Source organism: Ricinus communis, chromosome 6 (assembly GCF_019578655.1).
Source record: "Ricinus communis isolate WT05 ecotype wild-type chromosome 6, ASM1957865v1, whole genome shotgun sequence".
Taxonomy (NCBI): Eukaryota; Viridiplantae; Streptophyta; class Magnoliopsida; order Malpighiales; family Euphorbiaceae; genus Ricinus; species Ricinus communis.
The window spans coordinates 3,958,451-3,976,315 of record NC_063261.1 but is presented as its reverse complement, the minus strand read 5'-3'; the positions used below and the strand labels follow the sequence as shown (position 1 = coordinate 3,976,315).

The following is a 17,865-nucleotide window of genomic DNA, read 5'->3' as shown; positions in this document are numbered from 1 at the left end:
GCTAGAGCCATTCGAGGGAAAGTTAGAGCTTAATGTAGGGGATGACTGTGTTACTTTCAGTTTACCCCCATTCAAGAGTCCTTCCGCCAATCATGTTCATGCCATTTGCGCTATTGACGGGATTAGTTTTGCATATGATAAACCACCACAGGATATACTAATAGATTCTGCTCTGCATGCTTCTTTGCCTATTGATGTGTGTCACTTTTTTAAAGAAAACAACTTGCATCAATTTGAAACTTCGCGCTATGATACACCCGAGAAGGGTAGTTGCAAGTTTGTTTATGACAGGTCATCTAGATAGGATTAGGAGTGGATGATTGGACATCCCAACTCGGCATGGAGAGCACCTCCGTGGCCATCTACTACACCCATTGGAATGCCTCCTTGTGGTTATATGCCTCGGGCCCCAGCTTACAATGGGCCCACCTTCTCAATTTGCCAACGGGGCAGGGATGCTGCTGTAGAGTCCAGCTAAGGACTCAACCAAAAAGAAGCGCTATTTAGGAGGCACCCTAAAATTTTAATTTTATGCTTTTATTAAAAATTTTGTTTTGTGAGTCGTTTGCATGCTTGATAGTAGTTAGAACACTTACTTAATAATTAAACATAGTTGTATGAATCTAGGTTTGACAAATTTAAGTCGAAACTTTGGCAACTGGTGAAGTCCGCTTGATTTATTTACTTGATTTACGGCCTAAATGTGTGCGTATATATGTCAAATACAGGTAGGAAGTTTGGCAACTCAAGATGCCGAAGGAAAGCCTGGAATCCACCCTTTCACCACGGTTTCTGTGGCCATCACGGGCTGCATGAAGCCCATGATAAGGAAACACATATGGAACTTAGGAATTCAGCCCTGCTTCTGAAGGCACCACGGGTAGCAACACCAGGCCGTGCTGGTCAGCATGGCCGTGCCCCCACCCATGCCAAATGGTGCAATATTAAAGCTTTAGGGCTCAGCATGGGCCGAGTCCTGGCCGTGCTGACCCCCGTGCCTATAAAAAGGGGAGTTTTCAAAATTTTCCTACCCCCCTTTCTAAGCTCCAAGGTGCTGTTTTCTTCCATTTCTTTGTTTTTTCTTAGCAATTTCAAGTAAGTCTCTTCACTTTTTGCTTTTATTTGTTTTAATTTGGTTTTTCTTTTATGCGTTTATTTTATTTAGGACATGCTAGTATGTTTTGGTAGTTTTACTTTGTTACACTACTTCAATATGACCTCTGTTAGATTTAATTTATATTAGTTGCTATGTTTGCTGTGAATTCGATTATGAAATGATAAGTGTGGGGTTTGGCGGTAATAAAGTTTATCTATGGCATTTTATTATGAACAATTGTTAGCATAAATTTATGTTAGTTGGTGCATGATAAAGTAGTCTGGAATGTATTTGTTAATTAGTTTATGCAGGAGATTGAGGCTTTAGTCTTTTGTTAAGTCTAAAGTTTTCTGTTAGTCGAATTATAACCGTTATGCTGTTTAATTTTCGATAGAATTTTTTATTAACTTGATTTCTTGTTCGAATACTAATGATTCATTGCATTAGGTAATATGAGGGACCGCGATCAATCACGAAGAAAGCAACTGAAACGCGTCGCTACCAGTAAGCGCTCTCGTGGCAAAGGAACATCTTCCTCCACTTCACCAGCACCAGCACCTCCACCACAACAGCAACTAGTCTGAGCCCGAAGAGCACCAGCTGCGAATCCATCTGCGCCTGGATGTCATCCATTATGGACATTCATTAATGCTGATAACGAAAGTCGATTCCAAGTCAGAGATGGAAGCAAGTGATGGCGGGTTATTGCATCAACTTCGTATCCCTATAAAGAGTGGGATTGGTTCAGGATGTGCGCACTTTGTTCGAAACTCTGCCATATGCGCGATTCTTCGACATCATTGAGCCAACCTACCGTGAGCTTACGATTGAATTCCTCAACACCTTCTTCCTGCAGCAATAGATCATAAACTGGCATCAGCCTAATGCAGTATACTTCAGACTTGGGGGAAGGGAGTTCTCAACACTTAGGACTATAGACTAAACAGGAGATCTCGGGGGAGGAGTATCAGGGATGTCTCTACATCAGCCCAATATCGTACGACACCATGTGGGACTCATTGGTACTTAGGCTGGAATCGTACTACCCCAGCAGGTCTAAGGCTTCTAGCCTTTTGGATCATCTCTACTATCTCCATACCTTATTGGCTTACACGATTACAGGCAGGGGAGATAGTTTTAGAGCGGTAAAACAGACTGATGTCTTCATCCTCTAGGCTATGCAACATCAGAAGAAGATTGACTTGGGATATTTGTTGGCTCGACAAATCCATTCATTTATAGCAGACGCCCAAAAGAAGATGCATTGCTGTTTTGGCCCGAATGTAACTAGGTTAATGTGGACTAGATGTATTGGACGGTATGCATGGGAGCTTTCAAAGATTGGTGACATGACACCACTAGGGATCAGACAGAATATCAACATGCAGATGATCACGACTACTCGACATTCACATGGTATAGAATACAGGCTTGTGAACACAATAGTCAGGGAGGCTAGAGAGGCAGTGGCTAGAGGAGCCCAAGATCCGATGGCTGGGATTCCGGATGTTAGGATTCCTAACCTAGCTAGAGTGTTTATGCCTACATCTGGAGCCTCTTCCTCTTATTCTGCAGGGACATCGAGTGCTCAGATTAGTGCTTTGGGCGGCCATTATATCGAGTCTCGATGTACAACAGTGACACTATCTGAGTTTCTTGTGAGGAAAGGAGTTTGGCCAGTTTCAAGAGGAGACTAGGGCACAGTTTCACGGTTTGAACAGTATGCTCCAGCAGCTTATGATAGGGTTGGAGAGGCAGGCTACCTAGACAGACTTAATAGTGGAGCAGATGAAAAAGATGATGGACGCTGGAGCATAAAATCAGCGGTTCATCAATGATATGGAGTTTGATCTGGCATGATGCTTCACGGACCTTGTGCCACCACCACCCCCTCCTTCAGCGACTTCTCCTACTCCTCATCTTCTAGCAAATCCAACCAGTGAGGATACGCCATCAGCAGACTACCAGCAGTGAAACAAAAACTTGTGCTATTTTTCTTTTTCCTTTCTTTTTTTATTTTCCATCCTTTTATTTTATTTTATTTTATTTTCTTGTCTTTTTGCATGTTTAATTTTATGTTATTTCCTTTCGTTTTTCCTTTCATGTTAATTTATTTTAGTAGAACACTATGCTTTGCCATTTTGAAATGAATACTAAGTATGATCTTCAACGATTATGATGTGCTAGTTATGTGCTATACCCAGTTTTAATTTTTCTAACACTATGGATAGTGTTATACTCAAGTGTGGGGTGGGTATCCCTTAATTGTTTAAAAGCAATGATAATGGACCATTCTTAGGATGTTAGGATCTAGGGTTTTCATGACATTCAAGTTTAGTTTATTCTTTCGTAATTAATGACTTAATTCACACATTAGTACTTGATTGTCCCTCTTTATCTTCTGTTGTTGAAAGCAATTTCACTGTATTCAATATGTCAATTTGGCCGGGTTAAACCGTTGTTCCTTGAGTTCCTTATGAATTTACAACCTTTGATTATGAACTTTGATTATGTTAATCTCGTATTCAATTTATGTGATGATTCAATTGAAAAGTCTGGGAATCCATTGCAAATTTTAGCCACTTCGAACGTGAGTTTTTGAACCAAAAATTGAGCATCCATTGCACATTATGCTCATGAATTTTCTTGTTTGAGTGTGCGCTGTACTTACTTCTGTTTCTAGAACTTGCTCTATAATGCTTGTTATAGTTACATGAATTTTTGAATACCATTAGATGATTTGGGCAACTTAGGATTTCACCACATCTAGCCAAAATCCTACCGTCTGTTTCCAATAGTCAGCCGGTTTGAGCCGTAACCTTTTCTTCATAATTTACACCTAATCACTACGCATACACCATTCTTTACATCTGTCTTTCCTTTCACCCCGTATACTGAGTAATTATATGTTATGTTCCTTTATTTATGGGATCATAGTGGCTAACATTATTTTTAATTTACTTAATCTTTTCAGTCATTCTTTGATGCTCCTTTCAATCCAAATTGGATATTTATTCTTATTGTTTATGTCAATAACAACAACAGCCCCTATATAAGCTATTGTAATATATATACATAGTATATATCAAAAAAAAAGAGAAGAAATATATAGAAAAAAAAAGAAAGAAAAAAATTATTACTTCTTAGCTTTTAGCTCTTCTAAATTTAACTCTTATGAGCATCCTTTACTTCAAATAAGGCTTAGTGAATACTTTTATTGTTTAGCACTCAGTTCCTGAAGCATTCAGTTCAATTAAGTGCATAATTTTTTGGTATACTTATTCACGGTAGCGAAGATGAGATTTATGAGCAAGCTTATGGTAAACAGGTTTTGTGCAGCTGCATTGAGGGAATTTTCTTATTTACCTATAAACACTATGAGTGATTTGCGAGATTCTTGTGAGGCAATGGTACTTAGTCTTTAATGCTGATTTGTTATGTAAGTTGTGTTTTGAGATGGTATCATTATAGTTCTTTCTTAAAGGTGTATAACTTGTTAGTTACTTGAGTTTCATTCTTTATGTGTTGAATAGGGTTAAGTTGTGAACTTTAGCATGGATTCTGAGGGGTGATTGTTGCTTGTGCATGTATTGAGTTATTGATTGCTTGAGGACAAGGAAAAGATTAAGTGTAGGGTGATTTGATAGGCATCATATTATACATATTTACATGCTAAATTGTTTACATTCTTGTGCATAATTATCTCATTTTATGCTAAGAATCACCTATCTTTTGGTTCCTTTCACGTTTCAGGTCATTATCGAAGGACATTATCAATAATCGAGGGAAATACGCGCAATTATGGACCGAAATCCATCAAATTGAGCAAGGACTAGCATTCTGAGGTTTAACACAGGCTGGACTCTGGCCGTGCTGAATTGTGAAGTAGCTGCCCTCCAAGAGTGCCATTGTGGCACGGTTTCCGTAGCCACCACGGCCTCCACCACGGTCTGTGGTGGCTCAGCACCGGCTAGGGCACGGCCTGGAAGAGGTCAACAGCAGCTAAATGCATAGGTTCAGCACGGCCTGGACTCCACCCATGCTGATTAGCACAGGCTTGACCACGGCCGTGCTAAAGGGACTATATAGGCAAAAACGATTTGGTGAATTAGGGTTCGATTTTCTAACTTGATTTCCATTATATGAACTTAAATCATTTGTTTCCAAACCTCAATTCTCGACCTTAGGAGATCAATTTCATCAATTGAAGGAAGGATTACACTTGTTTCAACATTAAATTGAAGATCAAGATAAGATTTGGGAGCATTCAAGAGGCAAATTAGGATTTGCTATTCTGAATTGGAAAATTAGGGTTTCTCATCCAACTTGAAGAAGAAGGGTGTAGATGCCTTTAATTTACTTTTCTGATTCTATTCCTTATTTTGTGATGCTTATTAGTATGAGTAGCTAAATTGTCAAACCCAATTGGGGTTCCTATGTTGTTGGATTGATTTTGATTATCAATTCTTGATTCTTCTTGCTTTTATTATTAATGAGAAGTCACTTTATTCATGAGACGTTGTGAATTGTGATATTTAGATTGCTTTATGTAATTGTGAAATTCGTTTAGTAATCAAAAATTTAAATAGCAAGAACTGGTTAATAATCACTTAGAGATAAGGGTAATTGACTAGCCAGATTAAGAATTAACAAAGCTTAATATAGGCGAGTTAAACCTTAATGCTAATCGAATAATCGATCGTTAGGAAGAGATTCCAACTTTAGCTTATTAGGTTTAGGAATTCGGTTATCTCGAGAGGGAGACCGAATTTATTTAAGACTTCATCCATGGGTAATTGCAATTGATAATCAATTTAATCTCTATCTTCACTAAAATCCAATTGACTTAGGTCCCCTAGGGTTTGCTTTTTTCCTTCGAGAGTTTTCCTAAATCCTTTCAGATTATTTGACATTTAATTAATTGTTTGTTCATAATTAATTAGCATAACACTTCATTGATTTGTTTAGGTTAGATAACATAAGACGCTACAGTAGGTCTAGGTTCACTCTTCCCTGAGAATACGACCTTGATAGTCACCATTTGTGCTAGTCTGCATAGATAGGTTCACTACCTTAGATTGTAGCTACGTAAATAGCCTATCATATGTATCTCAAAGAAAATATTTGTCTTTCTTAGTTGTGCAACCATTCGTCAACCTTTATCCTTATTGCCCCATATTCATCTCTTTCTATATAAATGGCCTTTTAATCAAAGTCCTAAAAGGTTTAGGATTTCTGAAAAATCCTAACGTACTTTAAGTCGGGCTTTATTATCCTAAATGGGCTTTAATTAATATAAGAACTAATCAATGGATAATAAAACCCATCATAGGCCCATTATATAAGGCCCATAGGTCTTAATTAACTAACCTTTAATTAGGCCTAATATATATGAGCTTAAGCCCAAAGCTTAAAGCCTCATTTTAATCCTCACTTAAAGCCTATTTGTATGTGACCCATAAGATTCCTAACATGTTGGCGATGAATATGGATTATGAATTAAACTCTTTTAATTCAATGTTAATTCTATAATGTAACTTAATTCATATTCATATATCAGGATTGGCATCTAGCAATGCATCATGACCACCCAAATGTGTAGGAATGACAAAATGCTTTAATCAACCTTTGCAGTGAACAATCTTATAATGTAATTCAATCCTTTCATTATATTTTTATCCCAATTGATTCATAGAGCTTGGATGCAAGTGCCAACTCTATAATTGACCTAATCATATTTGTTCTTGATAATTGAATATAACATTTTGAATAAGATCTATGAAACACTTTCCATAATCTTCATTCATACAACATTGGCCAAGGATTTCCATGTCAAAGCATATCAAGAATCATAAGGATAAGGTCTTATGACATATTACCTTGGACAATAAATTCTTTATTAATAACTTATTATCTTCATATGACTCTTACTATACCCAATGACTATCCCTTGAGCGCTCCATGAATGTGAGAACATAAGATAATATTAAAATATAGTAATCCTCATCTAAGAAAATATATTGTTATCTTAAGTCTAAGGATCACGTCTTACATAATTGTCACAAGAGTATTGTCCATAGATACTTGGGATAAATTCTATATGGACTACTCAGTAAGATCGTGTTCAATAAACTTGTTCTTGTAACAAGCACCCATATGCTTGTCTTGGAATCCCTATTCCTCAACCATATAAGACAAATTGCCTACTTCATAAGTAAGTGATAACGCATTATGGTAATCTCGAGCGTTTGACCAATATCACTAATCAATATCTAATTACTGATCAAACATCGACTATGTATAAAGTTTAGGAACGTACGTAATGAGAGCCTCATCATTATAAACTCACTTTATAATTTCTCTTACATTTGTGCTTATATTGCATGGTGTTCATCTCTAAAGGTTTGGATTATTCCTTGATAACACTCGACTACTCGTATCATTAGAGTTGAACAATAATATAATTGTATGCCATCAATTGTGATGTATAAATTAACACAGATCATCTGACAACTCTTTGTCTTTAGGGCATACTCTAACAATCTCCCACTTGCATTAAAGCACAATCAAAGCTAATCATCATGGCATCAAATACCAAACTCTTTCTTATGGTGATCATGTTCTTGCTAAGTCAAAGGAATTTGTTTGAGGATCAATCTTTTTATCCTCAATGGGTATTTGTTTTATCTTTATATTTTACTAATAAGTCATTTATTAGTAATGCTTCAATATAATATTTTGGATCGCAAATGACCTTGGTTCTTTGAAAATGGCTCTATTGTCTATCTAACTATTTAGATTAATAGTACTTAAGAACCACACCTTATTCTTTGAAAAAGAATATTAAAGATCCAAATATCTCTCATATATTGCCTCAAATATAATGAGATGTATTCAGCTCAAGTTGTAAGAATGAGTTTTTTAGAACTCTTTCTAAAAGTCATGCTTTCCTTTTAAAAATGAAATGAACCTATCTTATGAGTTTATTCTATGTGATTCATAACCAATATCTAGAATAACCATAAAATCTAGTACATAACATGACATATGTACATAATATACTTTCGCATAAATCATTCTATTAATCACCTCTTTCTCAATGAATGTTTATGGCACGTATCTTTGGAAAGAGATATGTCATGAGACATCACCAAGAATCTTTATTTGATTCTTCCATGTTAAACCTTTTAACATATATGTCTATGTACATGAAGTTTAGAACATTCATGCAGTTTGAAGATCTATCTCTATAGATATCAATCCTAGAAAGTAAAGTGCATGTTCTAACTCTTTATGAATTTTTAAGTGTTGGTAGACTCACAATAAAAGACTTGTCACTTTCCCTTTATATACATTTCCACAACATACAATATTAGAAAACATTATTATACTCCCACTAACCCATTCATATACACTTGTTTATTCTATTTGACATTTTTAGGCATTTTAAGGATAATACATGTCAAGAAGTAAAATGGAATCAAAAAGCATGAGAATCGAGTAAAGGAAAGCATATTTATCCAAGTTTAGTCTAACACGAGGAGCACATTGCTATGTGCCCTACCCGTGTGAGTTGTGAAAAATGGCCGAATGTAAGATGCCTCCACATGACAAGCTTACCCCGCCGTGTGCCTTCCTGTGTACATAAACCAAAAGGGACCGAAGCGAAAAGACTCCACATGGGGAGCTTACACCCTCGTGTGGCTTGGCCATGTGACTTGATATTCACTCAAATTTTACGAAAGTGAATGCACACTACACCGTTGTGTGGTACCCGTGTCGAATGTTTTACTTTCACTATTTAAGGGTTTTTGAGTTTTATTTTTAGGGATTATGATTTTTACATTATTTTTAGAGAGAGAAAGCTTTAGCAATCCAAATTCTCTCGACTTCTAAGGTTTTGTCTATCAAAGTTATTCAAGGAAGAACATCAATTTCCTTCTTTGTTTTTAAGAATTGAAGATTCAAGATTGAGGATTTCCCTTGCTTTTCATCTACGAATAGTTTGCAATCTTCTTTCCCGATTTCTTCTTTCTTTATTGTAATGTGTAAGAACTAATCTCTTTGCTATTTGGGTGTTGATGAATCCTAACTTGTTCTACATGAATTGATTCAAGTTTTATGCAATTAGATCTTTTTCTTGAGTTGTCTTATTCCTATTGATTGTTTTATTGTTTATCTCAATTGATAAGTCGATGTATTGATTGGGTATTGTTTCTATAAATTGATTAGAGAAAACTTTTATGTATTGATCACTGTTAAGGATTGAAAATTGATTGGGATACTAGAGATAGATCTACAAGATTCTTTGATTTAATAGTTCATTGATCTTAATGCATAACCTAACCAACCTAAACCTTGTTTCAAAGCTAGAGCTTCTGCTTCATCCACCCCCGCTCGCGCAGGTGCTTCCCTCTAAGGCGGAACGCTCCCCTACCAATGCATTTTTACCTAACTCCATAGATATGGAATGTATGAAATACGTATGAAAAGAGAAGTTTATACTCGAAGATTTGCTCGGGGCTGTTCACTTTCACTTGGTCGCCTGATATTTTGAAACCTCTTTGCTTGCGGGGGCATCAGCTAACTCTTCAGGCTAAGCCAATAAGATCAAATAAGAAGAAGTTTCTCTCATAAAGATGAAGATACTAAGGTGGATTGGAACTCATGGTCAGCTTTCTTTCGTTTGAGTGGGTTTGAGAAGAGATTCCTTTCCCTCATCTTAGGACTTAGGGGTTTAAGCACTTGAGAAAGATTTTTACCTAATTTTGTAAAATGCCAATTAATCTCTTGGATTTGATTTTTTTGCTATTTGTTTCTTGGATTGTTTAACTTGTTTATGGGATTCTACGCGTGAATAGATTTTTTCTTGATAAATCTCATTAATCATTTTTATTATTGCTTTCAACTTAGTTATTATTTATTTACAATAAACCAACATTCTATTTGCTAAACATTAGTCCAAGTTTGAACATAGTATTCATAATTAAGTCTCAATGGAACGATATTCGTACTTATTTTCTTTATTACTTATTATGATTGGTACACTTTGCATTATGCGGATAACGCATATCAATCTTTTGGTGTCGTTGTCGAGGAGCTTTATATTGATAGTGATTTATCATTAGTAATTCAAAAGCTAGTGCTTTATCATTTTTATTTTTATTTGATTATCTTTTGTTCTTATGGTTTTTGTTTTATATAGGTATTTTAATCTATGCATGACCCGTACTAGTTCTACAAATCTACTCGCTTACAACCCTAAGTTAGAAAGGACTTTAAGGAATCAACAAAAAGAAGAAAAGAGAATGAATTTTAGCCAAAATAGTGGCAGATTTACAAGATCAAGATCAAGAGGTTGTTGAGGATCCAAATATGAGATAAGATCAATTAAGGATGGCAGCTCCACCTAGGGAGAGAACCATGCAAAAGTATGCACGTACAACTCTAAATAGGGGCACCTTTAGTATTGTTAGATCGAATGTAGCGGCAAACAATTTTGAGATTAAGCCCAATATTATTCAGATGGTGCAAAATAATTGCATGTTTGATGGTTTTCCAAATGAGGGTCCAAATACTCATTTGGATGATTTTCTTGAGATTTGTGATACCTTTAGGATTAATAGGGTATTAAATGAAGATAGTAGGTTAAGACTATTTTCATTCTCATTAGGGGATAAGCCGAGAACTGGTTGAAGTCATTTTCATTTGGAACGTTTACAAGTTGGAATCAATTGGCCGAGAAATTTTTAGATACTTTCCACCTTCTTAAGACGGCCAAGTTGAGGAATGACATAGCAGGATTTCTTCAGTAGGAGAATGAAACTTTATATGATTACTGGGAATGGTTCAAGGATTTGTTGAAGAGCTGTCCACATCACGGTTTAGCCCTATGGCTGCAAATTCAAGCATTCTTTAATGGATTGAATTATGCTAGTAAATAATCTATTAATATAGTAGCAGGTGGATCATTGAATAATAAGCCTCCAGAATAGGCTATGGATTCTATTGAGGATATGGCAGTCACGAACTATCAATGGTAAAATCCAAGAGAACATGTTAGAGTGAAAGGTGTTGGGATCCATGCAATAGATCCTATGGTGGCTGTAAATGCAAAGTTAGAGGCCATGAATAAGAAGATGGATGCTTTATAAAATATAGACTAGTTTGTGATGTTTAAGAGAAACATGCAGAATTATACAAAGCTAAAAGACTTGATCTAATAAATGTAAGTTTGTAAAATATCCAAAAGGGTTTTAGGATATCAACACTATCATACTCTTGAAACAAAAATGTTTGTTTGGGATATGTTGTCTTTCAAGAATAGAAGTTCTCTGAAAGAAGTAGTGGGAGTTTGATAGATCATGATAGAGATCAAGATAAACAAACTAAAATTAAAATGCAACAAAGCTTGAAGGTGCTTAGCATGAGATGCACAACCTTAAGCTTATCATATACACAATTTTTTATGTGTAGTAGGATATAACATATTTATAAGAAATGGAGATCTCTTATTAAATATGTAATTATATCTCATTATTGATGAGACTACTACATTAAGAACTAATGTTTGACATTAATTCTTAGAGTTGGCATCAAGCCATAAGATTCTATTATAAATACCATATTATTTAACCAAGTGAAGACTATGGTGGAGCCATCTAAATGGATAAGATCCATTAAGGTGCAAGTGATGAGAAAAACTAATATGAAAATCTTTATACAAATGTTGAGCAGAGAAAACTTAATGAGTTACTACTTAATCAAAGGATTGATTATTGAAATCCAAGCTTGAACAAACAAATCAAACTTAATTGAAATTAAAATCAATACAAAATAAGGCTCAATAGTAAGTGCTTTTAGCACTTATCAACCATTATCAACATTAGTTAAAGACGGAGCAAAAGATGACTCGACAGTCTTCTTACCCTTGTTGGCTTTGGTTCTCTTAAGTTTCTTTAACTCAATCACTGCATAAAAGAAAGCATGGATAAGATTGATTACAGACATTAGAAAAAGAAAGCATGCCAAATAAGAAATGTCGATTAGGTATATCTAAAGAGTTGACACCTAACTCAGCCTCTTGTTCGATAGTGTTTAGCTTGTCCAGGAATTGGGAAATCAAAGAAGAAATAAGAAAAGGGACTTCTTTCTTCCGAACACTCAATGAAGTTTTTCTATTCATTATATCATCTTTCAAGGTAAGATTAGTTGGCTTCTTAAGGGAGGAACGTGTTGTCTCCTTAGAAGATTAGTGAACTTGGTGGAATGGACAACTAAGAAAAATCAGCCATGCCAGTTATGTGTAGAGGACACGAGCTCACCCAAAATATTATTCCTAGCCCAACCTTGAAGATAGATAAAGGAATACTCAGATGCTCGAGCAATAAAAAAGAAACTAAAGAAGAAGTATGGAAAATGTATGATCTTATAATTTTTACATAACTATCTAGATGCTACGAGTGCACAATTAGAATTGGGATGTTATTGGACAATGAACATGTTCATATATTAGATAACCAACTTAATGAATGGATCCAGAGGTAAGCGAAGCCCAGCCTTAAGGTATTCTTTGTAAAGCACGATATGACCAGATTCTGGTGTGTTATTACCTAGAAAGTCAGTTGGGCATTCTTTAAAGCTATATCGGTAGGGATTCTATATCTATTTTGAACATACCATAAGCAAATCAGGTTAACTTTTGAAGGATAGAGGTGGTGGTCATTTTCGTCCCCCTCCGAGTAGGAACTAGGATTATCCACCTCCTTATGTTGAGAAGTGGGTTCTGATGTATGTAAAATACACACATCAAAATGGGATTTTTAAGATTGATTTTATGGACATTTGGATGTGAATTGGTCCCAACACTCACCCTATGCGTCTGTTTGTGTGCATTAGGTCCAAAAGAGGTCAAAGAATGATAAAGGGAAGAATTTGAGCATAATTGGACGTCAAAGCTGCCGAAACAAGCTATGTACGAGCATGAGGAAGCTGAACATGGCCGTGTTGGTTTCAACACTAGCCGTGTTCCCAACAGGGCACCAACAAGGCCATGTTGGGTGCATCAAACATCAAAGAAAAAGTAATTCTTAGGGAGCACGGCCATAGAGAGTAACACGGCCAGCAATACCAAACCGTGCTGGGAACACGGGCATAAACACGGTCGTGTTGGCGGCGACAGGGGGAATTCATTAAAAGAAAGAAGAGAGGAAATAAAGAGAGGAGAGCGGGGGAGAACGTCCTAAACCCTAATATTTCTCTCTCTAAGGGTTTTCTGAGCTGAAACCAAGGGAAAAGGAGAATTGGATCAAGGTTTCAATCAGATTCCCTTCAAAGATCAAAGATTGGGCGAGGTTCGTTGATTGGTTTTCAAATCGAGCAAGAGGAACAAGAATCGATTCAATTCGAGCAAGAGGAATTGGGGCTGTTTACGCTCATCCAAGGGTGTAATCGGGTTTTCTCTACCTTTACTCTTTGTTATAATTGTATTCTTGTGTATTTTGATAATGAACATGATTAGCTAGATTAATTAAATCCATTAGGATTTCTTTACTATGTTGGCTTAGTGTTATATTGTTGGATTGTTTGGGTTAGTTTTGTATTCTTCTTGCTTTTAGTATTAATAAGATAATGCATTATTCATGAGACGTTGTGAATTGTGTGTTTAGATTGCTTTGTGTGATTGAGAAGTCCATTTGGCAATTGGAATTTTGAATAGCAAGAACTGGTTAATGATCGTTTAGAGATAAGGATAATTAACTAGCCGAATTAAGAATTAACAAAGCTTAATAGAGGCGGATTAAAGCTTAATGCTAATTTAAGAATCAATCGTTAGGAAGAGATTCCAACTTTAGGTTATTAGATTTAGGAATTCAGTTATCTCGAGAGAGAAACTGAATTCGGTTAAGAATTCATCCACAAGTAGCATAATTAGACTCACCAATCCTTTATCTTTTGTTTGATTGCCAACTAGTTTAGGTTCCCTTTGGAAATCCTTTTTATGTCCATGTGATCGGGTAAAACTGATAGTGTTGAGTCTTGTGGAAGAATGTAAGATAATTAGTTTGAGTTTTGTACTAAGTTGCTTTGGTTTATTTAATTCTGTTTTGATGATTTTTGTTTGGAACCTACTCAAAAGCACACTTGTGAGAAATTGAGCCTAAATTGTAAGCATACACTTTATATGCTTGTATTTATTTCTTGTTGAGAGTGCCAATTACTGTCTTTACTTTTAGAACTTACGGTAATGCTTATGAGGGCCACAAGGAGAGTTTCACACTTTGGTATGATAGAGGCACTTAGGTTTTTCATTTTAGCCGAATAGCCTTCATTCGTTTATTGATTCTGTAGATAACCCCTTCTTTCACCATTTTTTTTATCATATTCCATTACTACTTAGTTTTATTCTGCTTTGGGTTATGATTTTGCACATGAGTTGTTTTTATTGGGAATTTTTATCTTAGGAATAGCTTTGGAATCTTGTAGCAACTTACTTCAATCCAAAAAGAAATTCACTCTATTATGTGAATGTTCTTCCCTTATGAAAAAAAAAAAGAAAAAAGAAAAAAAAATAAAGAAGAAAAATATATAAAAAGAAGAATAAGAGGGAAAGGTGATGAAAAGAAAGAAAGTAAGTGAGCTAAACATTTTGACTTGATTCCTGTTTCCCACCTTAGACTATTGTCCACTGTTTACCCCTTATGATCATTGTGACTTGTGTGCAGGTCTTGTATTTCATTGCAGAACACCATAGGTTCAACTCTTACCAAATTTACCTACCCCTACCTAATCCCCATTACAACCCTTATAAAGACCTCTTGACATGGTTGTTGACTCTCCATAAGTGGTAGGAGTAGGATTTAAGAGCAAGCATATAGTAAGTAAGGCAGTAGTTGATGCATTAAGTGATTAAACTCTACCCTTTAAACACTTTGAGTGATTTAGAGTGAATCTGGTGAGGACTTGGGTAATTTTGTTGAGACAGTATTTTGCAAATTATTGGCATCTTGGTTGTGATACTTGAATTGACTGCTTCAGTTCTTTTTGTTCGACTTACGCTTGTTAAGGATATGTGCAGGAGTTCTCTAGCTTGTCTGTCAGTTTAAGTGTTGTTCCTTAGTGGTTTATTTTCCTTATTTTAGTTTTGATTGCTTGAGGACAAGCAATGAGCTAAGTGTGGGGTTATTTGATGTGCGTAAAATTTACACATCTAAATAGGGTTTTTAAGATTGATTTTATGGACATTTGGATGTGAATTGGTCCCAACAGTCACCCTATGCGTCTGTTTGTGTGCATTAGGTCCAAAAGAAGTCAAAGAATGATAAAGGGAAAAATTGGAGCATAATTAGACGTCAAAGCTCCCGAAACAAGCTAAGTATGCGCATGAGGAAGCGGAACATGGCCGTGTTGGTTTCAACACTGGCCGTGTTCCCAACACGGTCGTGGGGGTGCATCAAACATCAAAGAAAAAGAAGTTTTTAGGGAGCACGACCATAGAGAGTAACACGGGCATGAACACCAGCCCGTGTTGGGAACACGGGCCTCAACACGGCTGTGTTGGTGACGACAGGGGGAATTAATTAAAAGAAAGAAGAGAGGAAAGAAAGAAGGAGAGCGGGGGAGAACGTCCCAAACCCTAATATTTCTCTCTCTAAGGGTTTTATGAGCTGGAACCAAGGGAAAAGGAGACTTGGATCAAGGTTTCAATCGGATTCCCTTCAAGGATTGAAGATTGGGCGAGGTTCGTTGATTGGTTTTCAAATCGAGCAAGAGGAACAAGAATCGATTCAATTTGAGCAAGAGGAATTGGGGCTGTTTACTCTCATCCAAGGGTGTAATCGGGTTTCTCTACCTTTACTCATTGTTGTAATTGAATTCTTGTGGATTTTGATAATGAACATGATTATCTAGATTGATTAAATCCATTGGGATTTCTTTACTATGTTGGCTTAGTTTTATATTGTTTGATTGTTTGGGTTAGTTTTGTATTCTTCTTGCTTTTAGTATTAATAAGATAATGCATTGTTCATGAGACGTTATGAATTGTGGTGTTTAGATTGCTTTGTGTGATTGAGAAGTCCATTTGGCAATTGGAATTTTGAATAGCAAGAACTGGTTAATAATTGCTTAGAGATAAGGATAATTAACTAGCCGGATTAAGAATTAACAAAGCTTAATAGAGGCGGATTAAAGCTTAATGCTAATTTAAGAATCAATCGTCAGGAAGAGATTCCAACTTTAGGTTATTAGATTTAGGAATTCGGTTATCTCGAGAGAGAAACCGAATTCAGTTAAGAATTCATCCACGGGTAGCATAATTAGACTCACCAATCCTTTATCTTTTGTTTGATTGTCAACTAGTTTAGATTCCCTTTGGGTTTGCTTTCTTGTCTTGGTTATTTTAGTTATCAATTACTCTTGCATCTCCCTTAGAACTTAGATTGTAGCTATTAGTTAGTTTAGAAATTATTCATCATTCATTTTAGGTTAATATAACAAAGAACAAAGGAGTAAGTCTGGGCTTTCACTTTCCTGAGGAATACGACCTTGATACTCACCATTAGTGCTAGACTGCATCGATAGGTACACTGCCTTAGATTGTAGCTAACACAGATAGCACACATCAGGTTCCTCCTTATTAACAAACTCGATACAAGGATTTTGAGAAAGGGTCTGTGTTGAATCCTTGATAATAGAAAGATAGTTTGAAATAACGAAAAGACAAAAAAAATAAATAAAGGAGTACTTACTAATGTAAGAAGAAATTAGATGCCAAAAGAAACTTGGAGACATAAGCATAGGATTCAGGATAACGTGAAGTATAGGAAAAGGATGAAAATTATAGAGATGGAAAATTGGTGGAGAGGAGGAGAAAGTGAAAATGTATAAGCCACTTTAGTTGATGATAATTTCCTCAAACTCAGCAAAGGAATGTTCTCGAACGCTGGTACAAAGTGTCAAAAGGTATGTCATGTGTTTTACCTAACAATGCATTTGAAATTCAAAACCTTATGCCGAGCAGACCTACTGCGCATACCCCGATCTAGTTTCAAGAGCGTTCTTAGAAGAAGCTCCATGTTAAAGCTCATTCACATATAAAATGTACGATCTCTAACAAGCATGGTAACCAAGCATAAATACTCTTAGGCAAGAGGGGAACTAATGATAATCGAGCATCATTGATGCGCATCATTTTATACATACTTATATGCCCAATTGTTTACATTTTCATGCATAATTATCTTGTTTTATGCCAGAATCACTTGTGTTTTAGTTCATTTCACGTTTCAGATCATTATCGAGGGACATTATCAGTAATCGATGGAAATACGCGCAATTACGGACTAGAATCCATCAAAATTGAGCAAGGACTAGCATTCCAAGGTTGAGCATGGCCTTGACTCTGGCCATGCTGAACCATCAAATAGTTGACCTTCAAGAGTGCCATGTTGGCATGGTTTCCGAAGCCACCACGGCCTCCACTATCGCCCGTGGTGGCTCAGCATCAGCGAGGGCACGGCTAGGAAGAAGTCGTGAGTTGCGGGACGAAGAGGTCCAGCACGGCCTGGACTCCGCCCGTGCTGATCAGCACGGCCTTGACCACGGCCATGCTCAGAGATTTATATAGGCAAATACGATTTATTGAATAAGGGTTCGATTTTCTGACTTGATTTCACATATACAAGCATAAGCCATCTTTTTCCAGAGTTCAATACTCGACCTTAGAAGACCATTTCATCTATTAAAGGAAGGATTACGTTGGTTTTAAC

General features: G+C 36.2%; 1 non-coding gene across 1 annotated transcript; it reads right to left on the bottom strand.

Annotated features, from left to right (window-relative positions):
• Window positions 1-10,875: 10,875 nt before the first annotated feature.
• On the bottom strand, window positions 10,876-10,982 carry LOC112534007. The gene has a single exon (XR_003078337.1). It is a non-coding gene; the product is annotated as a small nucleolar RNA R71 (small nucleolar RNA).
• Between the last annotated feature and the right edge of the window lie 6,883 nt (window positions 10,983-17,865).